Source organism: Dipodomys merriami, unplaced genomic scaffold (genome assembly GCF_024711535.1).
Source record: "Dipodomys merriami isolate MVZ:Mamm:240054 unplaced genomic scaffold, mDipMer1.0.p SCAF_22, whole genome shotgun sequence".
Taxonomy (NCBI): domain Eukaryota; kingdom Metazoa; phylum Chordata; class Mammalia; order Rodentia; family Heteromyidae; genus Dipodomys; species Dipodomys merriami.
This window is the reverse complement of record NW_027203604.1, coordinates 3,187,393-3,204,265: the sequence shown is the minus strand read 5'-3', so window position 1 is coordinate 3,204,265 and position 16,873 is coordinate 3,187,393.

Sequence of the window (16,873 nt, the reverse complement as noted above, 5' to 3'; positions counted from 1 at the left end):
ATATATATATATATATATATATATATATATATATATATATATATATATATATATAGTAAACTAATTAAAATACATCATGTAGTTCTCAATGTTTGTGACTGTCTTTAATGATATATGTATACAAACAAAACTGGAAATGTTTCCAGGCCACATATTATATCTATCTTAATAATTGACTATTCTTTTACCAACTATAGCTTTAGATAATTGCCATTTCCATCTTTTACATAAATTTTTTAATGATACTCATTTACAGTTTTACTTGTATTTTCTGGTGGCATATCAAATGTGGTGGTGAACATGTGTAATTCTACCTGTTCAGGAGGTGAAAACAAGAAAATCATGAGTTTAAGGGCCATCTATGTAAAGATAATAAGACTTGATCAAAATAAAAAAAGAAAGAGTTAAGAGCATAGCTCAATTGCTACTCTTGAATAACAAATGCGATATCCTGGGTTCAATACCTAATACTGGGGGAATAATATAAAAGAATAACAAGCTAGATGCTGTTTACCCATATCAATAAGTCTAGTTGCTCAGTGGGTTTAAGAGCTAGTAATTGTGTTTTAATCTAGTCTTGGAAAACAAAACCACAAAAAGTACTTTTTTATAGAAAATAATGCACAATGAATATAAATGAAATGCAAAGTGATTAAAACTTTGAAATTACAATTCTGGCTAATTTCCTACAATTGGCAGGGGTGAAGGCTGATCAGTGTTGAGATCTCTCACTTACCTTCCCAGAAGAAAAATGTTGTTAGAATCTCCAAACTGTCAGTCTTTTAGAAGGATCTGAATGTTGCCCTAGGATTCCTCATTGCCTCAAGCGTACAATGAACCATGAGAATTTGTATTCTGGGCGGTGCCTTGCTGGAGTGCAATAAAAACTAAAGTGCTTGGAAGAAAATCTTGAAAGGAGTTACTCTTCCAAACGCAATTTTGACTAGTTAGGTGTGTGACGATATGCCTATAATTCCAGAACTCAGTAAATTGTGGCAGGAAGATTTTGACTTCTAGGCTAGCCTGGGCTTCATAGCAAGACCTTATCCTTCTACAAATCAAAACAAAGAAAAGCAAAGAAACAAAAGAATAACCTGCATTCTTTTATACCACCTGATAATCATTTTGACATTCCATGGTAGTAGGTATAATAAAAAGAAAGTAGAATGGGGCTATCAATAAAAACTGTACTAAAATAGTCCCAGTACAGATGAAACTTTATATGGTGCTTGTCATAAATCTTTTTTGTCCATATAACTGTAATTTCAAAATAGCGGACCATAACACAGAACCTACCCAGAACCAGATCCTGAGATGTTGCATGAAATCAAGTGCTTAGAAGAAAGGATGAATGTACTGAGCCAGAATCCATTGTAGGACAGTTTAGCAATACTAACCACAGTCAGCATTCTTTTTCAATTATATGTTAGAATCAGGAAGCCTGAGAAGACTGAGATCTTGCTGAAATTGAAGATAAATGTTATTCTGTGCTTTGCCATTTGAGAAAACGAATCTAGTGTAATTATGTGTTTCATAGCACAACTACAATAAAGAAACATCTCTTCATATTCTAATTTTTTTCAAAATTGCCTTTGTATGCTGTTTTTATAAGGACAACAAAACATAGAAAAAATGGAAGAACAATTAACAGAAATAAATCATTGCTGTGTTTAATGCAGATAGATGTGGTAGGTAAGGACACAAGGTTTTCAAAATGCAAGCAATATATTGTGAATTTACTAAGAACATGAGAATTCACATATAACTCATAAATACATTACATTTCAATAAATGGGTGAAGGAATTCAGCCACAATGTCCAATATGTAAACAGTTAATAAAAGCTTAGCTCATTTTAAGGTCAGCTCAAACATTCAAACTAGAATTTGAACTCCAATTTATTTGATGCTATATTTCTTAACCATTATCTATTTCAGGTTAAAAAAGTCAATGCATGTGATCTTAAAGGGATAGCTAAAATGTCTTGGTTTAATTATATAATTTTGTATGTGTACTGTTGTTGTTTCTTTAATAATATTTAAGTTTTCTTGAATTGGATCCATCCTCCTATCTCTTGTAACTCCAGCAAAACCCGCTTTGTACTCTTGCTGTAGGATTTGTTCAACATGAAGCTTCAAATTTGTAGGCTGTGAATTATTTCCAGTGATGCTGGCAAAAAGAGTTAAAAGGGGGGCCAGATTTATATAAAGACACTTGGAATTAGTTCAGCCATCTTACTTTGCCATCTGAAATAAGGAAATAAAATTATTAAAATGTAAATTTAGACCTAACATTAAAAAAGCCATATTGGAGTTATGTTTGCCAAATCAGGTTTTTGACATCATGAATAAAAATCTCCAAACTGAGCTAAATCTGCTAGTTTCTGTTACATCAACCGATAACTTATAGTTAATAAAGACTTAATACTACTTGTTTCAATCAATAGGGCAAGCTTGATGGTTTAAAACATACAGTTTTACTTCACATCAAGTAAAAATTAAGTACTTTAGCCATTTGTTTCCTGTAAACAACTACCCTTAATGACATGTTAGCATTAGTGTCTCAGACTATGGATGCCTTTATATTCCTGCACTATGACCTAACTCTAAGAAGCAAGGTTAATAAATTGTTTCTGCTCTATATATTTAGTTTGCTTCACAGTCTTACATTTACTAGGAAAAATAGTCTCCTCCTCCTCCTCCTCGTCCTGATCCCTCCTTCTTCTCCTCCTTTTCTCCCTCTATCCCTTCTTCCCCTTGCTCCCCCACCCCCTCTCTTCCTCCTGTCTTGCCTCCTCCTCCTCCTCCTTCCTTGTTTATGTTTATGTCTGTATTTGATATAGAATGATTTTAAGTAGTATATGGCTATCTCAATTCAATGTGAAAAATAGATACATAATAAGAAAATTAGATATATAATAAAGTAGCTTGAGCTTAATTTATCATAAAATGTAAAAAACTTCTTTAATTTGTAATTTTATAGTTGAAATGCTAATTGAAGGTTTATCATCCATATTTCAGAATATCACAGGTTCACTTAATTATTTCTACTTTTCATCAACATGAAAGCATTATATACACTGGTATATAGGGAATGAAATGTGACTCAGGATGAAAACCCTTCAGCATTGCAACCTGAATTCATATCACTTTCTTGTGTTTTTCCATATGAGCCTTTGCCTCCATAGATGATTTCTGCCACAAGCACTACTATTTTCCAAGTCTGGAATTCTCTTTACATTCAACTAGAACTTAGAAATATGAAGAAACCATAGCTATGCTCAAGTTGTTTGTATACCTACTTGTATATGGCCCTCTTCCTGTCTCTGACAGAAACTTCTCCACCAACATCACAGCTAACCCCCACGCCTGGAATTAAATAGTAGGGAGGGTTCAAGATTAGCTACTGGAACATTGGGATAGAATGTTAGAAAATACAAAATTGAAAGCCTATTTTTTCCCACTTATCCCAAAGCAAAGTGTGTCTCTCATTTATTTTAGGACATCTTATCCTCAAAACTAGCATGAGACAATTTCTTCCTTTGAGAGGATTCTACAATTCTACATTGAGAAAATAGCCTAGATCTACAAGAGCCATCAAGACTAGTTGACATAAGTAAGTTGCAAGGCCTCATGAGAAGGGAAAATATTATATAACTTCCACATTTCTTTTCTTCTCCTCCAGATATCGTTCTGCTTTTCACTGTGTTTTCAATCAGACCATAGATTTAGGAATGTTGATCTGCTTGGGAAAAAATCTCTGTCTGCAACAGTTTATATTGGATTTGTATGCCCAGTAATGGTTAAATGTCATGTAAATAAACCAATACTGAGATCAATGAATGTCAACACACCTACACAAGAATGACTGGGGGAGATAGAATGAACAACAGAAGGCAGAATGATTAAAAGGGCGCTGTAGTGTAAGAAAAATGTGTACTATATATGTATCTAATAGACATGAATAATTTATGCAAAATCCTAAATGCCTTCCATTTAGGATCTATTATTCATTTATAGATGATGAAACACAATTCTAGAGCATATGATTCATTTCAGCACATAGATAGCAAGTACCAGACAACACAAAACTTTGATTCCAAGACACTGCTGCTTTGTGTGTGTGTGTATTATAGAATATGTATATTAAAGTCATATATATCACATATGTGAGTACATAAATCTGTATACATGTATACATAAATCTGTTACAAACATGAATATATACACATGCACATACATGAATAGCTGAATACATGATTAGGTGAATTTTTTTTAATGGCTTACTATCAGCTAAATCAGGCTGAAATTTTTTGTTTTGGTGGGTCATGGGGCTTGAACTCTGGGCTTGGGAGCTGTCCTTGCGCTCTTCAGCTCAAGGCAAGTGGTCTACTGCTTGAGCCACTGAGCCACTTCCAGTTTTCTAGTAGTTTTTGTTGGAGATAAGAGTCTCAAGGACTTTCCTGCCTGGGCTGGCTTTGAACCGCGATCCGCAGATCTCAGGCTTCTGAGTAGCTAGGATTACAGGCGTGATCCACCCGCACCTGGCTAGGCTGAAATGTTTAAACAATTGGAAAGACATGCCAGTGTAAGCCACAGATTTGCTTGGAGCTTCCTTCGCATATAAAACTGTTTGGAAGACTAGAAAAATTTGTGCTGAACTATTGATGACATATAAAATGTAGGATAAATACTTTGGCAGTGAGGATGGAGTTCACTTCTTAGTTTCTTGCTTTTCATACTACAAGGTTTGGGTATGGTCCCAAATATAACAAGCTTTTGTGCATATATGATGGCCCTGGGGCTTGAACTCAGGACATATGCAATATCCCTGAGTTTTTTTGCTAAAAGTTCATGCTCTACCATTTGACCCAAAACTTCATTTTCAGACTTCTGCTGGCTAATTGGAGGTAAGAGTTCCATGGATTTTCCTACCTAGGCTGGCTTCAAACTGTGATCCTCATGTATCAGCTTCTAGAGTAGGTAAGATTATAGGTCTAAGTAACCAGTGCTCAGCCATAAAGTTTATATCATATATAAATATAAAGAGAGAAGGGTCAAAACCATCTAAGAAATGATGAGAAGGCTATTACAGTATTAAGAATAAAAGTAGAGTAGATAAAACTGTAGGAAACATTTACTCATTAACAATGCAGCACAAAGTTTCTCATACATTTTGCTATATAATCATGACAGAAACTTTATGTGAGATAACTTGCCATTATTTTCAGTTCATAGGTATGTTTAAAGATGATGAAAATTATACTAATGAAACTAAACTTAGCATGTATGCTTCATTTTGACAGAATTACCTCTATTCAGCATGTTTTAGTAGAAGAAATAAAGCAAGTTACATAATGCACAATTATTATGCATAAATTATGAGATTTTGTTGTTCACTGTACAAGTATGTGTATTAATACTCAAAAGATATCTAATTATTAGAAAGTCAGTGTTCAGTGAGTGATGGGGAAATTTTATTACCAAGTAAAAATCAGTGAAGTTTGAGTTCAAAGAACTTAATTATCAACAATGAGTTTTGTTGGGTTTTTGTCCATTTTTAAGTATTGAAGATGAGGTATATGTTAAATATAAAAGTAGAAATTAAAGATGTGAATAAATATGGTAACAAATTCTCCAGGAATCAATACGGAATTTAAGTCTTGTCATCATCTTAAAATATAACATATAAACTTAATTTCCTATAAGACAAATTAAATTAATCATTTTGAAGAATGGCAGTTTTATACTATGCAGTTCAGGAATAGTATTTATAATATTTTCCCATTTTCCTTATAAACAATGGATTAATAAAGTTCACAGAAAGGTTCATGTAAATAAAGCATTAAATTCCTGTTGTCTATTACAGGTGTTGCCTAACATTAATAAAAACAAATGAATACTTTATCAAATATATACTGAATTTGCTAATTAGATTTTATTTTTGATTGAAATAATCCCAGTGTGCAATAGCAGTTACTATGTTTTTCATTTGCTTTGATATTTATAAAAATTCAGAATACCAGAAGCCTCAGTCGTGTTAGCACTTCAGTTAAATACAACATTGCTAGATAAAAGGTATGTATCTTTCAGTGTGTTTCCTTAGCTCTTTGATCTCCCTGTAGAACAGGTCCTTAAGTCAATATGCCTTACTGAAAATTTCCCTGATAATGTCTCACAGGTTATTTTAAGGTAGTGAATGGGAGTCATTTATTAATCAAAAGGTTCTGTCATACCTAATGGGTAACTTCACCAATAGAAAATTATAAAAAAATCATAGAAACAATTTGGCTTGAGAGTCCATGAAATAGAACTTTTTCTCCTATTTTCAGAGTTTTTATTGACTGTTCATTGTAAAAACTGTTAAAATTTAAACATTCCTGATACAAAAAGAAAAAAAGTATTTTGTTAAATTCAAATATATAAACTAATAGTTAAAGTATTCAACAAAACATCACATAGATCCACCTATGAATACATTCTCTAGTTCATCAATGTTTGCTCATCAGATAAAAGTGCCTTGTATATATAAATGTTTCTACAGACAAAGACATTCATAGTTTCTCCTTAAATTACAATCATATGAATAGTGTCCAACCTGCAAATCGATGCTTGCAATTGAATTTTGGGGGTTGTTTGAACATAAAAACACATGCTTTCTAGAGACTTTACAACTTTAACCATGTTCTTGAATTTATTCTTTCAAAAATCAAAGATATCGCTTTATAGAAATTGATGAAATATTTTAATAAGAGTTCATTTTTAAAGAATTACACACAATCTACTATATGTAGTAACTTTAATATTATACTTAATAGTTTCTTTTATTTTATTGTCAAGAATTATCCCTTATTGATTAAATATTCCTTCTTTTTAAAATTATTCTACAGCTGTTTTTTTCTGTAGGCATATTCCCATATTTGTCCAATTGTTGCTTTTAGAAGAATTTTTAGAATATAATTATTGCCCAGAAATATGGTCATATTATATTTGATACTGCATGGCACAAAATTCCCACTCATTCTAATGTAAGGCTTCCCTTTTTGTGTTTTAGCTCACATAGAAATTGTTAGGTTTTGAAACTCTTCCAACCACTAATTATATGTTTAAAAGAATTGTGTCTAACTATTTTTATTTGCATTAGCATTATTATTAATAAAGGCTAATGTTCTATGTGCATTAGCATTATTATTAATAAAGGCTAATGTTCTATGTATCTTTGTTACTTTTTACATTATCTCATTTCTCTTACGTATCTGTGTTAATTATTTGTTTCTTATTTGCTTGTGGCCATTTATATATTATTTATTTTTGTATGATAAACATTTTCAAATGATTTCTGACAAAGGCTAGTGACTACACACACATTCAAACAAATGCACCAACAGGATAGTTTATGATATATGGATATGTTAATGAGCCTGATTCAGTCCCCATTGCACACACAATCCAAATATCATAATAATTTTGGCTCTGTATTGCTAATTCTAAATGCCATTCCAATGTTTTACAATATCACATGGTTAATTTCACTAACCTGTGAAATTCCTAAATTTGAAACATCAGAAGATAAAATTTCCAAAAAACAATAATTCTGGAGAAACTCAGATCAAATTACATTAAAATACATTGATTCCCATTGTTCAAAGTGGATTTATTTGACAAAAGCCTGAAAGGATAGTTTATTTTCCACTTTACAAAATTAAAAAGATAACATACATATTTTGTAAGCATATGTTACATCAGTATGTATGTAAACAATATTAAAATACATATACCATTCATGAGCAATGAATTGAAAAATAAAAAAGTAGAATGTATTTTACTGTAGTCAAAATTTGCACTCACCTTTACAGCTTTATTTTTCTGAAATACTATAATGAAAAACAGACCCTATTGTGTAGAACACTTGAAACTGAAATGGACACTACCACTATACATTCAATCTCCCAAAGAGGTAATATCTCAAGGCATTTTTCCTTAACAAATGCAAATGTGCATCGGTAACATCGCATTTATTAAGTAGATACCAATATTTAAGTCTCAAATAATGTTTACACACAATATCAAACTATGATAATGACTTTGTGTATATACAACTTTACAAAAACTGAATAAAATATATTAAGCTTTCTAAAACCCTTTATAAAATTTAAATCTCCAATATTGAAAAAAATATGAAATAGAGAGCATAGCTAATTTGAAGTGTATATACATATAATAAATATGTATATATTATAAATATATCTATGTAATACATTAATATAATATGAATATATGTAACGTATGATACATTTTATATTTTGCATATAATATAGACATGTATATATATTATACATATATAATATGTGTACACAATATACATATATAACACACATATATGTAATATTGTATATGATATATTTATATTATATATAATATTGGCCCAGGCTAAATTAAAAAACTAAAATCTGGTATTTGTGAGTTGTATTATAAAAGTAGGTAATAGCGATTGTACAGAGGCTATATAGAGCTGGTGAACTTGTAATATTATTATCTATGTTTTTGGGGGGTTTTGGGGTCCAGTCATGGAGCCTGAACTCTGGGCCTGGGCACTGTCCCTCAGTTCTTCAGCTCAAGGCTAGCGCTCTACCACTTGAGCCACAGCATCACTTCCGGCTTTTTTCTTTTTGCTTATGTGGTGTTGGGGAATCGAACCCAGGGCCTAAGGCATGCAAGGCAAGCGTTCTACCACTGAGCCACCTTCTCAGCCCTATTATCTATGTTTTGAAATGCTAAGAACCATCTTTTTCTTTTTCTTTTTCTTTTTGTATGACTTTCTGCCAAAAATATAGTTGCATTCATTTTTTGTCTTTGGGACACTGATCTTTCTCTAAATGTTCTGTGATTTCATATACACCAAAAGGGTTTGCCCTATTACATTTTCCCAGCTTCTGTGTGATGTCTCACTGGTATTTTAGCTCCACAGAAATGCATTCTGCATAATGAATTCTATAAAACACAAATTTGGTAAAAGTAACACTAATGGTCACACTGCAACACCATTAACCTTTGTATTCATCCCATAGCTAATTTTGTACCAGTCTATAACTTTACTAGACTCTTCAGTCAAATGTGGCTTTAGTTCATTTAAAAATGCCTGGGTTGCAACAGCCAGAGGAAGTATCAATGGCACAGTTTTAGACTGATGTTTTCATTATTATGTGTAATCAGTATATCCCCAGAATCAAGCTTTATGTCATCCTTTTTAAAAAAAAAATAAGTTTTTTTATTGTGAAAATACAGTACAGGGGAGTTACAATTACATGAGCAAGGTAATGAGTACATTTCTTATCAAGCGTTGTTGCCTTTTCCTCCTCCTCTGTTTTTCCCTTACAATCCCTGCCCTCCCATCTCTACAACTACGCACCCCCCCACCAAGTTGTAAACTTTTTTTTCCGATATAGCATTTAGCACATCTCATTGGTACAATGGGTCCATTTTTTCCCCTTCCCCTCCCCAAATTATACCAACATCAAATACAGTGAAAACAGGGTTATAATGTGGGAGAGGGACATACAAAGCAACAAAAAAATCACCTTACAAATATGTTAGAAACAATAGCAAGAAAGAAAAAAACCACGTTTGTCCTTATCTTGGGGTTAATTTCGCCTAACAACAACTTATCTGAACTTTTCTGCTTTTCTCAGACATATACTAGTTTTTGCAAATAAGGGAAACCATTGGGCCTGGCTTACTTCACTTAATATACTTTTTTTTTTCAAGTCTTTCCATTTCCTAACAAATAGGGCAATGTCATTCTTTCTAGTGGAGGCATAGAATTCCATTGTGTATATATACCACATTTTCTTGCTCCATTCATCTACTGAGGGACATCTAGGTTGGTTCCATATCTTAGCTATGGTAAATAATGCTGAAATAAACATAGTTTTGCTGGTAGCTTTAGAATGGTCTTGTTTGTGATCATTTGGGTAAATACCCAAATGTGGGATTGCTGGGTCAGAGGTGAGCTCTAAATGGAGTCTTTTGAGGAACCTCTATACTACTTTCCAAAGTGGTTGAACAAATTTACACTCCCACCAACAACGCAGTAGGGTTCCCTTCTGTCCACATCCCCACCAACATCTGTTGTTATTAGAGTTATTGATTCTAGCCATTCTAACTGGGGTGAGGTGGTATCTCAGTGTTGTTTTGATTTGCATTTCTTTTATGGCTAGAGAGGTTGAGCATTTCTTCATGTGTCTATTGGCCATCCTTCTTTCCTCTTCAGAGAAGTTATTGGGCATTTGTTTCTTTGAGGATTTGTTGTTGGGGAATTTAAGTTTTTGAGTTCTTGGTATATATTTTAGATATGAGACCCTTGTCCATGTTATGGCTAGTGAAAATCTTCTCCCAATCCGTGGGCTTTCTATTGATCTTGCTAACTATGTCCTCTGCCATCCAGAAGCTCTGCAATTTCATGCAATATCATTTGTCCAACCTTTCTTTGATTTGTTGTGTTTCTGGGTCTCTATTAAGAAAATTTCGGCCTGTGCCAAGAAGACCTAGGGTTTTTCCTATTCCATTCTCTAATATTTTCAGGGTGTCTGCTTTGACTTCGAGGTCTTTGATCCAATTGGAGTTGGTTCTGGTGTAGGGTGATATATAAGGATCTCGCTTTAGTTTTCTACAAGTGATTAACCACTTCAGCACCGTTTACTGAAGAGACTGTTATTCTTACTCCGACTTCAAAAACTGGGAATTGAGATCTTTTTAGGTTAACCAGCATTTAATATTTTTGTACTGTGACTGTAGAATTTTAGACATTATAGATGTTGGTTGATCTTTTGAGAAGTTAGTTTTCAGGATCAAGGCATTTAAGCTTGTATTTATCGGCTAATGATGCATATTGAATTAAGTATGCACCATAGGTTTTAAAAATGTTGTCAACTGAAAATAAATTAGGTTTTAAAATGACAATGATGCCTGGCACCTGTGGCTCACGTCTATAATCCTAGCTACTCGGAGGCTGAGATTTGAGGATCATGGGTCAAACCCAGCCTGGGCAAAGCATGTCTGTAAGACATTTATCTCCAATTAACCACCAGAAAACTGGAAGTGGCACTGTGGCTCAAGCAGTAGAGTGTTTGCCTTGAGCTGAGTGACAGTACCCCAGGCCCAGTGTTCAAGCCCCACAACTGACAAACAAAAAAACAAAAAACAAACAAAAAAAGTCAATGGCAATAAAATAAAAATAGTATAGTGTTTGAAAAAAGTTCTTTTTTGATTTTTTTTATTGTGAAAATACCATACAGAGGGATTACAATTACATGGGCAAGGTAATGAGTACATTTCTTATCAAGCATTGTTGCCTCCTCCTTTGTTTCCTCTTCCCATCCCTTCCCATCTCCCCCCTCCCCCTCTCTCTCCCCTACCTCCACTCCCACCCCTGCCAACGTTGTAAAGTTTGTTTTTAGACATAACATATTGTACATCTCATTATTGTAATGGGTCCACCTGTATCCCTATTTAAACAATTTGATTTTTCCCTTCCCCTCCCCAAATTATACCAACATCAAATACAGTGAAAACAGGTGATATACCCTGGGGGAGGGACATACAAAGCAACAAAGGAATCATCTTATAAATATGTTAGAAACAATCTCAAGAAAGAAAAAAACCATTTGAATCCTTATCTTGGGGTTAATTTCGCCTAACATCAACTTATCTGACCGGTTCTGCTTGTCTCAGACATATACTAGTTATTGCAAATAAGGGAAACCATGGATCCTATGTTTCTTTGGGCCTGGCTTACTTCACTTAATATAATTTTTTCCAAGTCTTTCCATTTCCTTGCAAATGGGCAATGTCATTCTTTCTTATGGAGGCATAGAATTCCATTGTGTATATATGCCACATTTTTTGATCCATTCATCTACTGAAGGACATCTGGGTTGGTTCCACATCTTAATTATGGTAAATAATGCTTCAATATACATAGTTGTGCTGCTAGTTTTAGTATGTTCTTGCTTGTGATCATTTGGGTAAATGCCCAAACCCCCCTAGCCATAAAAGAAATGCAAATCAAAACAACATTGAGATACCAGGTCACTCCAGTTAGAATGGCTAGAATCAAGAACTCTAATAACAACAGATGCTGGAGGGGATGTGGGCAGAAGGGAACTTTACTTCATTGCTGGTGGGAATGTAAACTTGTTCAACCACTTTGGAAAGTAGTATGGAGGTTTCTCAAACGACTCCACATAGAGCTCCCCTAAAAAATTCTTTTGAAATAATTGAGTATCTACATAACAGGGAAGTGTTTGGATATATTTTTGCATGTTTAATTAAAAACAGCATCATAGCCTTAAAATATAAAACTATAAACTTCTAGAAGCTAACATAGAACATCTAGATGGCCTGGCATTTGTGTAGCTTTTAAAATACCACACTAAAGATTGAGTAGATGAAGGAAATAATTGGAAAGCTGTGCTTCATTGAAATAAATGCCTTTTCCTCTGCTAAATACAATGTCAAGAAGCAAGAAATTCAGCCACTGTCATAAATGCAGAAAACACATCTACAATACTATTATCTAAATATGCCAACATTTTCAACAAAATGATAAGGACAGTCATCTCAGAATATGTTAGATTTGAACAGACGTCTCAGAGAAAAAACATCATGTCAGGCACATGAAAATTATGTTGAATATCATATATTATTAAGGAATGTCAAATCAAAATAGCAATAGGATGCTCTTTGCTCATTTGAATTTGAAAATGTTGCAAATCTGTTTCAGGAAAATACAAATAATACCAGATTCTGGAAAGGATGTGGGGCATAAAGGATTCTCAATCATTGCAAGTAAAATAATTTAATGTATATCCTACAAATCTATTTTAAGTGAGAAAAGAGGTTTGCAGGGACATTCTCAACCGAGAATGTAGAAATGAATGACACTGAACAAGATGCATTATAACCATAAACTGCTTTGTTAAATGGCAAGTCTTTTGTACAACTACTTAATGATGAGGAAAAAATGAAAAAATAGAAAATAATGATTTTAGTAGACACAAATATTAAATGGATTCTCACCATATGATATATTCATTTCTCTTGAGTTTAAAATTTTAGTTGAAAAGATAACAGATTTCCAGGGACTCAGAGAAAGCATAACGAATACAGAAGAAAACCAAGTAGCTATATGGTAGGAAAACTATTCTCTACACTATCATAGTAGATACACATCGTAACATTTGTCTAGACCCATAGACTGTACACCAAGAGTGAATCTTCATGTAAATTGTAGACTTCAGGTAATATTAATGTGGTGGTTAATGGTACTTATCCATAAATATTCTGGGAAGTACCGGTTAAAGAAGGTATATCGATACTTTAAGTGGGAAGAAGGCATGTGGAAGAGATTTAGTCTTTCTACTCAGTTTTAGTGTTAATATAAAATTGCTCCTAGAAATTAATTCTATTTTAGAAAAGTAAATCATCATAAAGTATATTAAATGGAATGAAAACATTTATGTGTATTTAGAACAATTAGTGGAAAAATCTATTTGATGAAATTAAAGGCAAACAATTACTAGGAATAATATAAACAGAAACCTACATGTTATTGAAATAGCCCACTGATGTAGCTCCATGAAGGTTTTCAGATCATTTTTTGTACTTATGCTTTAAACAAATTGAAGCATTAAATGACTCCAATATATTTCTTCTTTAAAAAATTCTACTCTCATTTTTGCAATAAGTCATTCCTAAATATTGTAAATACAAATAGATATTTATTTTTATGAGAAACTTCTTTCTTACCTTACTCCTAAATCATTATTTGTCCCATAATGATAGTAAAGTTCTCTTTCCAAAAAAGTAATATAAAAATATTTGAAAGCTTAAATCATAATTGTGCCATATGAAACAAGATGCCATTGTAGATTAACTTCTTTGAGTAAGTAAATATTGCCTAAATTTCAAATTCAATAAGATGAAGATAGATAAATGAAAATAAATTATTTGAGTTATAATTTCTCCATTTCAATTTTCTTTTCTCAAAGCCAAAAGATATAAGATAGCTTGCTTACTTAATATTCACCAAGTACACATCATTCCTTTTAATATTAAGAGTTCAACACATGCAAATTTTAGAGTTGGAAAATTTGTCATGTTCATACTTGTACTGATTCACTTATGTAATTTTATCTTCTTTAATCAAGATGTCAATACAATAAAAGTAAAACTAAATGGAGAATCTTGTAGACTTTAACTCACAGACACATTTACTAACTTATTGTAAAATACGTGTGTTCAAAATTTTTAACCAATTTTCTAGAACAATGAAATCAGTCACAATGAGTGAAGCATGTGTTTTACAAATATGCCTACAGTAAAAACAAAAAATAAGTTCAGTAAAAACATAGAGATGTAACTTCAAACCCAAAGTAAGTGGTTGGTCTAGATGTCAAGAGTAGTATTATTCTAGTAGATGCATAGAATAAACTGGGACAGGCTATTACCTATAGAAACCTGTTTCCTATAATATTACATATCAGCTTCTCAGGGTGAGACAGTAATTTACCTACCCACTGTAAAATTAGCTAAAGATGTATATAATGGAAAAGAAATAGTTCTAACATATTTGACTTTCATTTCTGAAATTGTTTTGATCTTATAATTAGTAAAATGTCTAAAATATCAGCATTTTTCTCATACAATGTCATATAGCACACTAAATTCTACACAAATTAAAGAAGTAATTCAAAGTACAAGCTTTAAAAGATATAGGAAAATGTATATACAAGATGCAGGATACCTGAATCAAGTACAGTGACAACAAGGGTTGTACCATGGGGGAAGAACATACAAAGAAACAAACAAAAAAATCACAAAGTACATTATAAGTACATTAAAAACAACTAGAAAGGTAAAATGCTCATGTACCTATAACCCCTATGTGCAGTATCTTTACAAAATATATATATTAAAAAAGCTATAAGACAATAATGATATGGACTGTTCTTGTATTGTTTTTCTCATTGTGGAAATAAGAAAACTGATGCCCTTTTATAGTCATAGGTTTCACCTTCTTAGAAAATAGACAAAATATGTATGGTATTGGATTTGTACAGGTTTTTGTTTTTATTTTCTAAACAATGTTCCTAAACAATGTTTATAATAGCATTTGCATTCTGTTAGTTACTTTTATCTTGAGAATATTTAAAGTGTATGAGAGTACACATGTTACAATAATATATAAGGGAATTTTAAGCTCCCACTCATAAATCAATTACCCATACAACTAAGCAATAATAGCACCTCACTCCTTCATAACAATGTAGAGAATAGAATTGAATGTCAAATGAAATATCCCCTATAATATACCAATCACCATGACTGGCAGATAGTCAATGCAAAATAAATATTAGTATATATGGGACAAGTTCTTTAGAGAATAACTGTTAATCTATTTTGGACAAACAAATAAAAAAACAAATCTGCATTACAAAAAGCTATTTGAAAAAGTTAAACAAAACTGAGAACAAGATCAGAAAAGACTTAAGCAATCAAGAGGCAACAAAAATAAAACAAAAGATAGCCTTACTTTCAGTCTTCTCAAATGTTATGCCTCTAATTTCTAAACCCATACAGATTTAGGCATTACTTATAGTGAAACTAAATATTCCAGTTTTATCCTATATCAAGTTCATTATACTAGCTCTAAGAATAAAAAAAATTTTCAAAGACCTAACACTATTTTCAAGAATTTGCTGTCAAATGTGTCAGTTACTCACACCAGTGATGAAACAAATACAAAGATTTTCCCGGTTATATTCTATTCAAGTTTATTTCATTGTCTTTATTAATATATACTAATTTTACAAAGGCTTTCATTATATTTCCATATATGTATTGATCAGATGCACCACTCAATTAGTAATTCTCATGCTCCACCCACCAGTTTTTTTTTAATTTACAAATTTTAAATGATTTATCAGTACAGTGGCAAGGGTTGTACCATGAGGGAATAACATACAAAGAAACAAAAAAAAATCACATAGTACATTATAAGTACATTAAAAAGAATAGCAACAAAGATAAAACCTCTGAGTTCCTATCTTGGGATTCATTTGGCTTAGCATCAGGTTACATACACATAGCTTTTGTTCTTTTACTTTTTTTTTCGCTGGTCCTGGAGCTTGAACTCTGGGCCTGGGCACTGTTCTAAGCTCTTCAGCTCAAGGCTAGTACTCTACCACTTGAGTCATAGCACCCACTTCCAGCTTTTTCTGTGTATGTGGTGCTGAGGAATCGAACCCAGGGCCGCATGCATGCAAGGCAAGCCCTCTACCACTGAGCCACCTTCCCAGCCCCACAGACATAGCTTTTGATCTCTTCTGCTTGTCCTATACATATACTAGTTATTGCAGAGGGAAACAGTGGGACCTAGGTATCTTTGGGTCTGGTTATTTCACTTAATATAATGTTTTTTTAATTCTTTCCATTTCCTAACAGATGGGGTGGTGTCATTTTTTCTGATGAAAGCATAGAATTCCATATGTGTGTGTGTGTGTGTGTATGTGTGTGTGTGTGTGTGTGCATGTATAACCATTCTTCTACTGAAGGGCATCTTGGTTGGCTCCATAAATTGATATTTAATAGTTCTGTGTACTTAGGTACTGCAAAGCAATGTTATAATCTGTTTGTACATTGTGGTGTGGTTGAATTAGACCAATTAATAAATTCATCACCCGCTGTGCTGATTTAAAAGAAAATAAACAATTTTAGTTTGTTCAAACATATAATAACAGAAATTATACAAATTATAATTGCACTCTACTACAGAATACGAGAAATTAATTCTCTTCTGCAACTAAAATTTTGACT